Raw genomic sequence first — 15,314 nt, 5'->3', positions numbered from 1 at the left:
AGGAAATTGTTACATTATAATACAATGTATGTCGTACATATCTCAGCAGAGACGTATATATATAATATATTACGTCTCTGATTTCAGTTTAATTAATTGATCTTTATTATATCATTGGACCTAAAAGTTATTGCCCCTGAATTCAGAGTGACGTTTCTCGCAGACGGCAACGGTAAGCAGTGTCGATCTTTTCTTTACTGTAATCAGAGACGTATAATATATGGTATAATACGTCTCTGTTGTAATTTTGGTAAAATATCACATGTATTGTCCCTGTACCAGGAAAATATGATTATTCGTTTCCCCTAGACACAAATCTTGTGTATGCGGGCGAATGCAATAACCATTACGAGGTGTAATTTCCGTCAAATAATATTCGACAAAACGTACATTTTTTTTAAAAATTTCTGTTATGCCTTCATTTATGGCAAAACTTGATATTGAATACTTAATATCAAAAAATATTTTAATAAACCCTGATGGGAACCGGATACATGTCGGCATTTCTTACGTAAGTTTTAAATATTTTTGCAGGTGCGCAGTACCTCGTTAGCATAATCCGACGACCAAGGTGCACTTCTGCATCATAAACTATCGCTAACGACCTATCTCGGATGTCTCTCCGATGTCGCTTACATATTGTGGTTGTCACCCGACTCCCGTTATGGTCGACAGGCGTAAAATGTAATACAAAGCTCGGGTCACCAGGCATAGTTAATGACAGGGTAGGTGAAACTGCAGACACGATCATAAAACATCCGCTCATTGATGATTTAATCATATATGACGATCCTTACAGCACCCCATGGCAGACTCGGGGACAGGATGGGAGAAAAATCAGATTTAATTTGGGCTCACGGTAGGCCAGACAACGATTGGACAGAAAAGGGAGGAGGGGTTGAAATTTCCCTACTTCTCAATATAGGGTAGGTCAAAATATCTTCACCGACAAATTAGTGTGATGTCTAAAGATATAGTTGGTGTCGTCTGGCGGAAATGATAGGTTTTGATAAGGTCTGTTTGTTATTACTGAAAGTCGGATAAGGTTGTCCCAGACTCGCGATTGGTCAACTTGTTACTGCAGTCACAGACCATGGCTTTAAACAAATTGTCATGTTCCTTGCCAAAAAGCCCTTCCCCATCCCTTTAAATGGTTGTGAAGAAAAAAGTGTTTGTTTAAAATTGAATAAAGTTATATTTTTTGTGGTGTTTTCACAGAAATATATAATGATATATGTGTCGTGGCTTTCACGTTATAAACCTGCCCCTCCCACTCCCAACCCCCAGGGACACAAAACAAACAAAAACGAAATACACAAAACTTGTAAAATAAAAGATCTTCAGTTCAATCATAGCTGCAGTTGAATGCAGATATAAAGTATTTGAAATCTTTGATAAAACCATCTAAAACCTGCAGCCCCATGCATACTTTGTTGTACAAATTGCTAACACGTATCTTGCAATTGGTCAAGTAAGTTAATGAAACAATACAAAAATCTTTGTGTGGAGGAAGGAGGTTCTCTACATTGTAGGTAGATTTTGACTGGCATACATACTGTATTGACTGAGGAGCTCTTTCCAGGTCCATCATAAAATTGTCACAATGTTTATGTCAAGAAAAATTGAATCCCTAGACCATCAAAAGTGAAATCAATCTTAATGTTCAAATAGGGTAATATTATGAAACATCTGTATTTTAATCAAATTGATGAACGACAAAAATGTTAGCTTTAATCTTTTGCATCCATTCTTTTACAGAGACTACAGACTTGGATATAATTCCGTGCAATGAACTGTGTGTGTTTACTGACCACCTGTCTAAACTGTTCAGGTAATACCCACAATTTATTCTCCATACATCTCTGTAAATTAATGACAACCTGTCTGTAAGGACTACCTGTCTAAAACTTCTGTTGTTATACAGTTACCCTGAATGTTTTCTTCATACATCTCTGTAATTATAACCTGTCAATAAGGATCACCTGACCTGTCTAAACATGTTGTAATAATACATGGCATCTCTGTAATATTGACCTGTCTGTAAGGACCACCTGTCTGAGACATAATATGATAAAACTTGGCATCTCTGTAATATTGACCTGTCTGTAAGGATCACCTGTCTGAGACATGTTATAATAATACTTGGCATCTCTGTAATATTGACCTGTCTGTTAGGACCGCCTATCTGAGACATGTTATGATAATACTTGGCATCTCTGTAATAGTGACCTGTCTGTAAGGACCACCTGTCTGAGACATGTTGTGATAATACTTGGCATCTCTGTAATATTGATCTGTCTGTAAGGACCACCTGTCTGAGACATGTTATGATATTACTTGGCATCTCTGTAATATTGACCTGTCTGTTAGGACCGCCTATCTGAGACATGTTATGATAATACTTGGCATCTCTGTAATATTGAGCTGTCTGTAAGGACCACCTGTATAAGACATGTTATGATAATACTTGGCATCTCTGTAATAGTGACCTGTCTGTAAGGACCACCTGTCTGAGACATGTTATAATAATACTTGGCATCTCTGTAATATTGATCTGTCTGTAAGGACCACCTGTCTAAGACATGTTGTGATAATACTTGGCATCTCTGTAATATTGATCTGTCTGTAAGGACCACCTGTCTAAGACATGTTGTGATAATACTTTGCATCTCTGTAATACTATAATGACCAGTGTCTGTAAGGACCGCCTATCTGAAACATGTTATGATATTTCTTGGCATCTCTGTAATATTGACCTGTCTGTAAAGACCACCTGTCTGAGACATAATATGATAAAACTTGGCATCTCTGTAATATTGACGTGTCTGTAAGGACCACCTGTCTGAGACATAATATGATAAAACTTGGCATCTCTGTAATATTGACCTGTCTGTAAGGACTGCCTGTCTGAGACATGTTGTGATAATACTTGGCATCTCTGTAATATTGATCTGTCTGTAAGGACCACCTGTCTAAGACATGTTGTGATAATACTTTGCATCTCTGTAATATTGACCTGTCTGTTAGGACCGCCTTTCATAGACATGTTATGATATTACTTGGCATCTCTGTAATATTGACCTGTCTGTAAGGATCACCTGTCTGAGACATGTTATAATAATACTTGGCATCTCTGTAATATTGATCTGTCTGTAAGGACCACCTGTCTAAGACATGTTGTGATAATACTTTGCATCTCTGTAATAATATAATGACCAGTGTCTGTAAGGACCGCCTATCTGAAACATGTTATGATATTTCTTGGCATCTCTGTAATATTGACCTGTCTGTAAGGACCGCCTGTCTGAAACATTTTATGATATTTCTTGGCATCTCTGTAATATTGACCTGTCTGTAAGGACCGCCTGTCTGAGACATGTTATGATAATACTTGGCATCTCTGTTATATTGACCTGTCTGTAAGGACTGCCTGTCTAAGACATGTTATGATAATACTTGGCATCTCTGTAATATTGACCTGTCTGTAAGGACCACCTGTCTGAGACATGTTATGATAATACTTGGCATCTCTTTAATATTGACCTGTCTGTAAGGACCGCCTTTCTGAAACATGTTATGATATTTCTTGGTATCTGTAATATTGTCCTGTCTGTAAGGACCATCTGTCTGAGACATGTTATGATAATACTTGGCATCTCTTTAATATTGACCTGTCTGTAAGGACCGCCTTTCTGAAACATGTTATGATATTTCTTGGTATCTGTAATATTGTCCTGTCTGTAAGGACCATCTGTCTGAGACATGTTATGATAATACTTGGCATCTCTGTAATATTGACCTGTCTGTAAGGACCATCTGTCTGAGACATGTTATGATAATACTTGGCATCTCTTTAATATTGACCTGTCTGTAAGGACCCCCTGTCTAAGACATGTTATGATAATACTTGGCATCTCTGTAATATTGACCTGTCTGTCAGGACCGCCTTTCATAGACATGTTATGATATTACTTGGCATCTCTCTAATATTGACCTGTCTGTAAGGACCCCCTGTCTAAGACATGTTATGATAATACTTGGCATCTCTGTAATATTGACCTGTCTGTCAGGACCGCCTTTCATAGACATGTTATGATATTACTTGGCATCTCTCTAATATTGACCTGTCTGTTAGGACTGCCTGTCGGACACATGTTATGATAATACTTGGCATCTCTGTAATATTGACCTGTCTGTTAGGACCACCTTTCATAGACATGTTATGATATTACTTGGCATCTCTCGAATATTGACCTGTCTGTAAGGACCCCCTGTCTAAGACATGTTATGATAATACTTGGCATCTCTCTAATATTGACCTGTCTGTAAGGACCCCCTGTCCAAGACATGTTATGATAATACTTGGCATCTCTGTTATATTGACCTGTCTGTAAGGACCAGCTGTCTAAGACATGTTATGATAATGCTTGGCATCTCTCTAATATTGACCTGTCTGTTAGGACCGCCTTTCATAGACATGTTATGATATTACTTGGCATCTCTCTAATATTGACCTGTCTGTAAGGACCCCCTGTCTAAGACATGTTATGATAATACTTGGCATCTCTGTTATATTGACCTGTCTGTAAGGACCAGCTGTCTAAGACATGTTATGATAATACTTGGCATCTCTCTAATATTGACCTGTCTGTAAGGACCACCTGTCTGAGACATGTTATAATAATACTTGGCATCTCTGTAATATTGATCTGTCTGTAAGGACCACCTGTATAAGACATGGTAGGATAATACTTGGCATCTCTGGAATAGTGACCTGTCTGTAAGGACCACCTGTCTGAGACATGTTATGATAATATTAGAGAGATGCCAAGTATTATCATAACATGTCTAGAGAGATGCCAAGTAATATCATAACATGTCTATGAAAGGCGGTCCTAACAGACAGGTCAATATTAGAGAGATGCCAAGCATTATCATAACATGTCTTAGACAGCTGGTCCTTACAGACAGGTCAATATAACAGAGATGCCAAGTATTATCACAACATGTCTCGGACAGGTGCATGGTCCTTACAGACAGGTCAATATTACAGAGATGCCAAGTATTATCATAACATGTCTTAGACATGTTATGATAATACTTGGCATCTCTGTAATATTGACCTGTCTGTAAGGACCATGCACCTGTCTGAGACATGTTGTGATAATACTTGGCATCTCTGTAATATTGACCTGTCTGTAAGGACCAATACTGGGTCCCAGGTCTGTAAGGACCAATACTGGGTCCTAGGTCTGTAAGGACCAATACTGGGTCCCAGGTCTGTAAGGACCAATACTGGGTCCCAGGTTCGAGGCCTATGTAGGGCAGTCCCCAGAGATACTGGCTGCAGGTCGGTGTTTTTTCTCCAGGCAGTTTAGCTTTCCTCCACCAACAAAACCTGGCATGTCCTTAAATGAATAGGATGTAAACTCAAACAAGCCTTCATTACAAAATTCTGATTTTATTGGAAAAAAAGATCTATTTCAAAAAGTATATTACAGGAAAATTGAGCTGATGCTGATAATAATGGACTTATATTGTCGACCTACTGTATCCAGATTAAAAAAAATCTCTCACATTTATGTGTTATATCATGAAACCAAATCCATTTATGTGCATAATTTAACAGAATTGTGTAAATTAATGTACCAACTGGATGGTAATACATTTAGATTGATTTGGATTTTGATTCAGATTTTCATCACAGAGAGACAGTTCTGGATATCCATGAACATTGAAGACCATACATATTTTATAATCATTGATGGCATAGCCTGTATTGGCTGAAATCTGAAGTTTGTTTCTATGGGTTGTGTCATCAACAGGGATAATGAAGGGTTGCTTCCCCAGATGTTAATCTTATGCTGGAGGAGACTAAGGTTGTCTCCCTCTGTGATGTCTGAAATTTTGGGAATCTTATCTTTTGTAATCACTGTATGTATGCCCCGGGCCCTACACATAATCTTTGACTCAGAGTAGGAGATGGGAGCATTACAGAATAAGGAAATAATATTTATGATTATTGGCATTTCTGTATCCTAGCTAATGTAACAGGAGCAGAAAAATGCATGGCCTGACTGGGGTTTGAACCTAGGACCCTCAAACATCTAGATAGGTGCTCTACCAATTGAGCTACCTGGTTACCAACCATCAGCCCAGTCCAGTTCTCCTACATTCCTCCTTCCTTTTTCTTGGCTTGAAAGCCACAACTTTTCATAACCTGGCTTTGGGTATCCCCTTGCCTCAAAAGACAGCACTATTTACATCCGAGGTTCAGGTATCCCCTTGCCAAGAACTCACCAAGTACTTGCAACAAGGGATGTTCACAGGCATCAATGTAACAGGAGTGGAACAATGCATGGCTAGACCGGGGTTCAAACTCAGGACCCTCTGAACTCTAGACGGACGCTCTACCAATTGAAATACCTGGAAGTCAACAATCGACCCAGTCCAGTTCCACTACACTAATATATATATGGATTGGGTCGTTACTAAACATGGGCTTATTGCTGGATTAACATGGTAAACATATGACAAGTACGTTTTAATCAAATAGAATGGTGTTTAATAGGAGCGAGACATAATGCTCCAAAATGCATTACCTCAATGAGTTTGTAACCACTAGGCCTGCTGCTGGCTTTTTCTTTGTTCCATATATCATGAATAACTATTCTACACTTCTCTGACCCCACACTGCAGGAAATGTGTCCACTGGGACTTCTGGTTTTTGTTTCTCTGGTCAATGGTCCAGTTCAAACCAAATGCATGCTATCCCAGCATGAAGGATTTTGAGGAAACCATTTCCCCCTCCCCCAACCTACTGTTAGGGTTAAAAGACCACCTTATTTTCTAAAGTATAATTACTTATTAAACATCCATAAAAGTTGCTCTTTACTCTTTTGCAGCAGGTTGTACCTCCCCAGATATAGTGTGTGGTGAGCTCCGTGGGAGTCGGGAGTCGAGATCCAGGATTCACAGGGTGGCCTCCATGAACAAAGACCATGTTGGCAGTTTGGCATACAACTGCCATATTAATATAATGGTTATTGAGATCAGGAAAAAACATGGCTCTGTAGATTTATGGGGTATGTGTAGCTCCCCTGGGGCTGGACAGACCCTGACCCTTGAGGGACCCAGATGATTGTAAGTGACCTTCGTTAACCTTCACTGACCCTCTGCATCAAGGCTGCAGATGTTGAAAGAGTCCATTACCACTGATAGAGCCATATGGATCTGCCTCATTTGGATTCACCATAGGAACAATTTAAAGGTTTTCATTTTTTTCATCATTAAGAAATTGTATTCAAATCATGCACTTCATTGTCATTTATTGGAATTGGATGTGACTTTGAGATAAAATGATCATTGGTAAGTCTATTTTTTTCACTTTTTTTTTTAAGGGGGAGGGGAAGGGTAGGAGAAAGGGGGTGGATGGCATGCTATATCTTAAAAAATATTCAACTACTTGTTCTGATATTTGCAATATAGGCAATGGTGATTATTTTGGATCTGGATGCTGTACAAATTGTTATTTTCATGGTAGAGTTATTTTTGTGGTAAAGTGAAGCTGTGAATTAAACATGATATTATGAATATTTCTGATCAAGTACTGTTGCAGAATTAACCATATAGAAACAGTACATTCAATACTTTCGTTAAGATGAAATTTCTTCGCAAATGCAAAGATTACTCTATGCTAAATCATGGCTATAATATGTTTTAGAAGTTCTTACATACTGTATGCCAAGCATCATAATTATATATAAGTCAAGAAATGATTTCACATATAGGAAGATTTTTCTGTTTGGCTATTTCTGTTTTTTATTTCTTTTTAAAAATTCAACAACATATTAAGTCTCATGTTCAAAACATATGCTTCAACAATGTTTTTATTGTGTGAAAATATAAGCTAGATTCTCTCTTTAAAAGACTTTGTATAGAAAGTTGATAGAATAAATTTATTTTAAAAAGTATTTCCAATGTTGTTTGGTGCATTAGCTTGAATAACCTCGCCTAGATAGCAAATTATAACAATTTATATGTGACATAGACATTTTCTCGATGATTAAATGTGAAGGTATATTCAAGACATATATAGCCCCTCATACTAAGGGGTTCTCGAAACACACCTCTTTCAAAAGATCTTTTTTTTTATTGGGAAATCAAACAGATTGCCTGCAATTTATATACAATCGGTGATTATTCATGACATTTTCACCGGTATTAATTCATGTTACACGTAAAAGAGAAATTGGATGGCTTTAGTGAATACAAATTGCGCCTTGTGTACATCGACGTTTATAACGGTAGGAAGAACATGGCTGTAATGTGGGGTTTGCCTGAGCTATGTCATTAAGTTACAAGACCCGTACAATTTAAAGGTCATCTTTTTTTTTATTGAGGTAATTTCTTGATTAGTTGTATGATAATGAGGTTTAAGCTATCTATGTTTGTGAGAAACATAGCTAAAATTAGAAAATACTTTGACCTTAAATAGGACCTAGCTGGCACCATTATAAATTGAAGAAATTAAACTAATGATAAGATTTCCCCCAGTCAATATGTAAATAAGAGCTTTTATAAAAAAAGTTGTAGTCCTAAAACCCGTCATTTTTTTCCCTTTTCTAGCCGTATTAGGAAAGTTTGATCTTTCTGTAAATTAAAACCTCAATAGGCCAAACAAAGTAATTGTAATGTCCCATTTTAAAGCTGTTAAAATTTACGGGGAAAAAAGAAATATTTGTTTAACTGATGTTATCAAGAGGCTGTAAAGTTAAAAGTGCTTGTGGAAAGTTATAAGGTTATTTTAGTGTGGGAATTGAATAATGTGAAGGGTGTAGGCCCCTGGGGGAAAGGGGAGGAGCATTTAGAGATAAGTCTTTAAAAGACTACTCCCTCAGAACAAATGAAGGGATTTGAAACTAAGTTGGCACAGAATATCCATGCAGCAAAGATATTTGGTTTTACAAATAACGGTATATATATGCTGGACTTTTATGAGAAAATAATAAATATGAAATGAAAAACTCCTTGCTGGACTTGAGATTGTTTAAATTGTACAGTATTGTTCTTACCATCATAGCTACCTGGTTTATGAAAGTGTTCTGGCCCCACTATATGCTACAGTTTTATCCAAAACAAAATTAAGGGGACATTACTGTACCGGGTATATACGGAAAAAACCCAGTGCGATGGGACAGGTATCTTTGAATATTCCAGTCTCCCCAGCTGTACAAATGAAAAGTAATCCTGCAAGAGAACTGGCTTTTTTTAGAGAGAGATTTTACATATTGGTAAATGCCACCATGCCACAGAAACTTAATTGGTTAATCTCTGACTTCATGGGCCACAAGGGTTGTAAACGCTTAACCTTACTTTTATACGTTACTTTGAATTACATGAAAACACACAAGAGAACAATGTGATATTTACTTTTTCTGTGAACAAACATAAAGGTAAGACACTTTTTTTTGTAATTGCTTATAATTAGTGTATTGGGAGTGACAACCCTTTCAATTGTATATCTTATAAAAGTGAACTTTCAAATAAAAATATGCCCATCTAAAGACTAAAATAGTTTCTCAGTACTTGGAAGGAATTATCGTCAAAGTCAACCATTCTATGGAGTAAAGACATGTTTAGCTGAATAAAATTTGAACTTGTTAAAGGTTCGTAATTGTTAAACAATAACAAGGTCGTGTTTGGAATTGCAGTATTGTACCCATATGGATTCACCTGTTAAAGGTCAGTGTCATGGATAAAATATTCCCCCTTATCAAAAAGAAACTACTACTTTTCATGCCTTCATAAAATGTATCCAATCACATCCATACATGTGATGATTTGAGAGGACATAGGGAAAATTCTCTCCCATTGGTAGGGAGATTGAGTTCTTTGTAGGCAGATTTCCGTTGCAAGCATTATTTTACCAGAATCTGAATAATGAATTTGAATTAATATCAAACAATGTTAAAAAGTAAAGACTTGCTCATGTAATTGTCATTCATCCGATGCTTGATAAATGGTTGATAAATTTTCTCAAAAGTTAGGAATTTGAAACATTACAACAAATTAAAAGATGTAGTGAAAGATAGCCAAGAACCTATGTCTGAATAAGGCCACATATATGTTATAATCAATCTTCTCGGAATCAGAAGGATCGATACATCAATAATACCCTTACTGTAGGGAAACAGTATTATTTGTTTCTCCAATGTTATTATCATGTCTCACTTGGGTGATTAGGGCAAAAACACAAGCGAAGCATGATTAATCGAGGAGAAACAAAGAATCATGTTTACCTACTGCAAGGGAAATTATAAGAATCTTTTATGCCCAAAAAATAAATAAATCAATCAAAAACAATAACCCTACAGTAGTGTATAATGATCAAGTTGACACACTATTGTTGACGAGTGCTTCCGTCATTCATAACTAGGTCGTAGTGTATGTGTCGTGCTAATTGTTCTAGAGAGGCCCCGAATAAGGGAAATATGATCGGAGAAACTTGAGCGTTTTAGGGTGACATGATGTTTTATTGCCCCATCATGTGACCATCATTGTCCAATCAGACATGCTGTTATAAAGATGAGGTGTATAAGGATGGTATACAAAGACTTCCTAATATCGTCTGCTGGATAACCGAACTACTCTGTAGTGAAGCAGACGTAAAAACAATCAATCAATCAATCAATCAACCTCCTAATAGTAATTTGAAAATTAATCCGAATATAACAGAAAAATAGCTATACTCTTGAAGCCTCAGGTTTCCTTAGAGTATATTCTACGTTTGCCTGGTCCTGACAATTGTTTTGTACTATAGGTAAGATATCGACAAAATCAAAGTCACAATGAAATTGATTCGGATGATCCAGCCTCTGATCTTAAGTGTAAATTACCTCAGCACACAATTTCCCCGTTTTTAGCATAGGAGATTTCCTGCAATATAGGGATACAACACATGTATACACAATGACGTCAAGCAAATTCCTAATCTTATTTCCTTTCTGACTCCAGGAATGATTTATTGTTATGATAATCCCATCCGTTGGTGCGGATTAAAATTGCATTTTAATTGCAAAATAAAAACTGAAGAAGCTTTCCATACCAAAATGTTTTTTTTACAAGAGAAGATAAAATTGATAGGTTTGTCAGCATCAATAACCTGCACAATTTCATAGAAGTTAAGTAACATTCAAAAGACAACATTGTAAACGTTGTAATCAAATTTAAAAATAAATACTGGTAGCTGTTCAGAGAAAATAAACTGAAGTTGAAACAGAAATTGATGGTTTGAAGTATTTAATAGACAAGTAACCATTATTAAGTTCAAAAAACAATTTTATATTGTTTTGATGCATCCTCTTGAATAATTAATTTTGGTGGTCCTGCTAAGGGTACCAGCATTACAAGTCTATTGGGGAAGTTAAAATTTGTATAGAAGTAAAATGTTATTTCACAACATTTCATTGTTTTATTTTAGATGGAAGCCATGATGACGAAATTGAAGCTTTCTACAACATGAGGGACACTCACTGGTATGTTTGATATGTTGTATATATATTAGTTTTTCATTTGACCAAGTTAACTCTGATAGAAGATAGATCTAAAACTATTGAATTGTTGTAATTCTCCTGTATGTTCAGAAATCCAGGAACTCAATACATGTCTCAGTTTATCCATACCAACATAAATCTATCAAAATTAAACCCAGACAATTATCCAACATTTTATGTGGGTGACATTTTTTCATGTAAAACAATGAGTTTATCAACATAAACAAATGGACATTTAAACCTATATACATGTATTACATACTGTGGATTTACTCACTCTGGGTAGAAATGTCATGTGACATATTGAATTTCCGTATTTATCCGGCAATAAGCCCATGCTTGGTAATAAGCCCATCAATATATATTGCAGTTAGGAAGAATTGCCAACAAAAGCTTTTTCATTGTCCTGTAATAAGCCCACCCCCTACTTTCAGTCGGAGATTATGTGTTGTCCTCTAATAAGCCCACCCCCTACTTTCAGTCAGAGAGTATGTGTTGTCCTCTAATAAGCCCACCCTGTACTTTCAGTCGGAGATTATGTGTTGTCCTCTAATAAGCCCACCCCCTACTTTCAGTCGGAGATTATGTGTTGTCCTCTAATAAGCCCACCCTGTACTTTCAGTCAGAGATTATGTGTTGTCCTGTAATAAGCCCATCCCCCTACTTTCAGTCAGAGATAATGTGTTGTCCTGTAATAAGCCCATCCCCCCTACTTTCAGTCAGAGATAATGTGTTGGCCCCCTGGACTAAATGTAGGAGAAATACGGTAATGATATCCAGGATACATCAGCAGTAGATAGTCAGCATCATGTGATGAAATCTGACAGGTAGATGTGACACAGTAGAGTAATATTATCTTCCCCTACCTTGAGGGTGTGACAGAAAAATTGCGAACCTAAGGAGTGAATTATTTTGTTGTCTACTAACCCAAGGCTCTGCCAAATGTTAGACAACCAAACCAATTCCTTTTATTTCAGTCACAAATCCTGTGACAGAAGTCTGGAATGTTCAATTTGTAATTGACCCCTCCCGTCAGAAGTTGATTGTGACATTATAATTTATTGTTCCTAAAGAAGTCTTTTTAGACCTGGAAAGTAGTTGAAATCAGAAATTTTGTTTCTGGTGAAATCTTGTTAGACTTTGTAGGTAGATGAAATCTTGTTAATCTTGACAGGTAGATCTAATGACTTTGTAAGAAATAAATCTGGAAAGTAGATGAAACCATAAGACTTGGCACATGTATGCAGTCTGACAAGATCCTCTAAGACCTGGTTGTACTGAAGTGGACCTCTTTGTCACTTTTCCCTTGTGAAGTGTGGGTTTGATAGGGTATCCAGTGACTGATTGATAAGATAAGGGTGCTGATGGTTAAACGAAGTACTCGGCCTATCTCTCAAGTGCTTGTACAGGTATCTACACAGGTATTGATACAGGTCAACTTTTCTCGTTTATGCAGGTAACGGAATTACTCTCACCCCACTGGTCCGAATGAAGATAATAAATCTCTGTTGTTTTCCTGTACCAAGATACGAAGCCATGTTGACAACATTTCAAACATATCACCAAAGGTCTTTGGATATTGTGCTGAAAATTTCATATTTAAGGTAAGTGTAGACTTTATAATGTGTAATTAATAGGTGTTATTATCTTTTTACAACTTCCTCTTCACGGCAAATTATTTCAATATGCTATTTGGTACATACATACGTTTAGTGGTGTAGTTTTAAAATTGTACTTATTTGAAATTTGATGAACTAGCATAAAACACCAGGGAGTTTATACAAAACAACAAAGACAAAGTATAGTTGCAATAATGTTTATTAACTCATAATTGTTTACTACATAATTATAACAATTTGGCATTCTTGGGGCTACTCTGTATGACTGCTATTGGCAGTTGATATATGATATCTGCCAGTGTAGTTAATATTGGTGCATCATAATTGGAGCCTGTAGATAATGGCATAATGTCATGTTAGTCTACAGGTCCAAGTCTGTAATTGGGGGGAGCCCGGCAAAGACAGCCTAGTCTGCATGGTCACGTGGTACAGATATATATTAACTACTGGCAGATAATAAAGGTACTAAATGTTGTAATAATATTAGTTTATCCTACGGGAGCTTGTAGATAATCATCTGTTAGTCTACAAGTCCAGGGCTGTAATTGGGGGGAGCCTGGCAAAGACAACCTACAAATGTATAGTCTAATCACTGGATACAGAGAAATACTAATTTGTCTGAATTGGGGGTAAAATTCAGTTTGTTGAATGTATTGGCCAAATCGATTGAAAGAGACAAGTTTTGAAATGTGTTTCCAAAGTTGTTTCTTGAAGAGAGACCCCAAAAATGTATACTCTCGAAATATTTCATGTATTGCACGTTTCTGTTCCTTCATGTTACTTTTCACTGCAATACTGTCATACAATGTGAGATAGGGTTGTGATAATATTTTGTAGTACTGATGTATCACGATGCAAAAAAAAAGTCAATATAATACATTGATACCAAACTTGTAGGATCAATATTTTATATGGCACAATGTACTTGATAAAAGTCTTGGATTTCTATAACTCTACTATTCCATCTTTAAAAATATAATTCATTTGTAACATCAATGTATTATGAATGTTTGTTGCATTCTTTCATGTTTGAAGTTGAAAACTTTAACTGAAATAGTAACGAAAACCAAAAAAAACGATTTCACTACTTGCCAAAGTATAAACGGCAGATTTTTATTGTACATTTACGCTAGAGGGAATTTCCCTTTAGCCCAGTGGTAGAGTATCCGACTAGGAACCATAGGGATTGTGGGTTTGATCCCCGGTGGAAGCACACTTCTCTCTATCCTGTTACAAGTAGATATATATAGGGTCCTGCGTTATGATGGCCCTCCCTGTGGTGACAGGGAGTTAGAACCATGTTCGATGGTCACAGAACTCGTTTATAAAGGGGGGAATAGCATGGCAGGTTTTAATTGTACATAGGGTCATGGTTGCCTTCTAGCTTTGCAATAGAGGGAATTTCCCTTTAGTTCAGTGGTAGAGGGTCTGACTATAGGAACCTAGAGATCACAGGTTTGAGGCAGAGGCACACTACTCTTTTTCCTGTTACATACATATATAGAGCAGTATTTTAACCAGGGAGCAGAGATGAGGAAAGATTTACACAGCTAGGGACCATGGCCATGGGGAATATGTATATATTAAATACTGAAATGATATTGATGGTGATAAAATGTTCATCATTTAACCAATTGTTGCTGTACAATGTTACAACACTGTCACATAGAGATTTGATTTGTAAGGTATAACATCAGACCCTTGTTACGTCACATTGGAACAACAATACAAGTTGATACAAGTTGGTTCATGACAATGATAAAACTGGCGGTGTTTTCCTTTGATTTAACTGCTTTAAATATTTTACAAAATGTCCAATCGAACATTGCTTTGGTTGAGAAAAGAAGGAACTCAAATTCATTCCCATTACATTGAAACTTTATGAAACGAGCTTAAAATCAGATACAATGGGAACAGGTTCAAAATCCTCTATTAATAACATTTGAGAAAACAATAATTCAGTTTCAAAGAACCGACCCATATTGAAAAATTGTTTTGGGGAAAGAAAGTAAAAAATGGAAAATGGCCCACAATAGGGTTCACGTTTGCTAATCACACAGAGAGGCAGCACATGCTGCTATTGAGATAGTTTTGGAAATGTATTTTTTATTGATTATTGCTTTTAAGGCACAGAGTTTGA

General features: G+C 36.5%; 1 protein-coding gene across 1 annotated transcript in view; it reads left to right on the top strand.

Annotated features, from left to right (window-relative positions):
- The first annotated feature begins 1,758 nt into the window (after positions 1 to 1,758).
- The window catches only part of LOC110440333 (protocadherin-11 X-linked-like), a 112,062-nt gene continuing 98,506 nt past the window's right edge, over positions 1,759 to 15,314 (top strand). The window contains exons 1-4 of the mRNA XM_021483326.1: positions 1,759 to 1,831; positions 6,906 to 7,270; positions 11,483 to 11,537; positions 13,012 to 13,159. The gene's annotated coding sequence lies outside the window, so the exon portion shown is untranslated. The remainder of the gene's footprint in view (positions 1,832 to 6,905; positions 7,271 to 11,482; positions 11,538 to 13,011; positions 13,160 to 15,314) is intronic.

The sequence above is a fragment of the Mizuhopecten yessoensis genome, unplaced genomic scaffold (genome assembly GCF_002113885.1).
Source record: "Mizuhopecten yessoensis strain PY_sf001 unplaced genomic scaffold, ASM211388v2 scaffold11179, whole genome shotgun sequence".
Lineage (NCBI taxonomy): Eukaryota > Metazoa > Mollusca > Bivalvia > Pectinida > Pectinidae > Mizuhopecten > Mizuhopecten yessoensis.
Note: the sequence above shows the minus strand (reverse complement) of the source record. Positions and strands in the feature narration are given on the sequence as shown.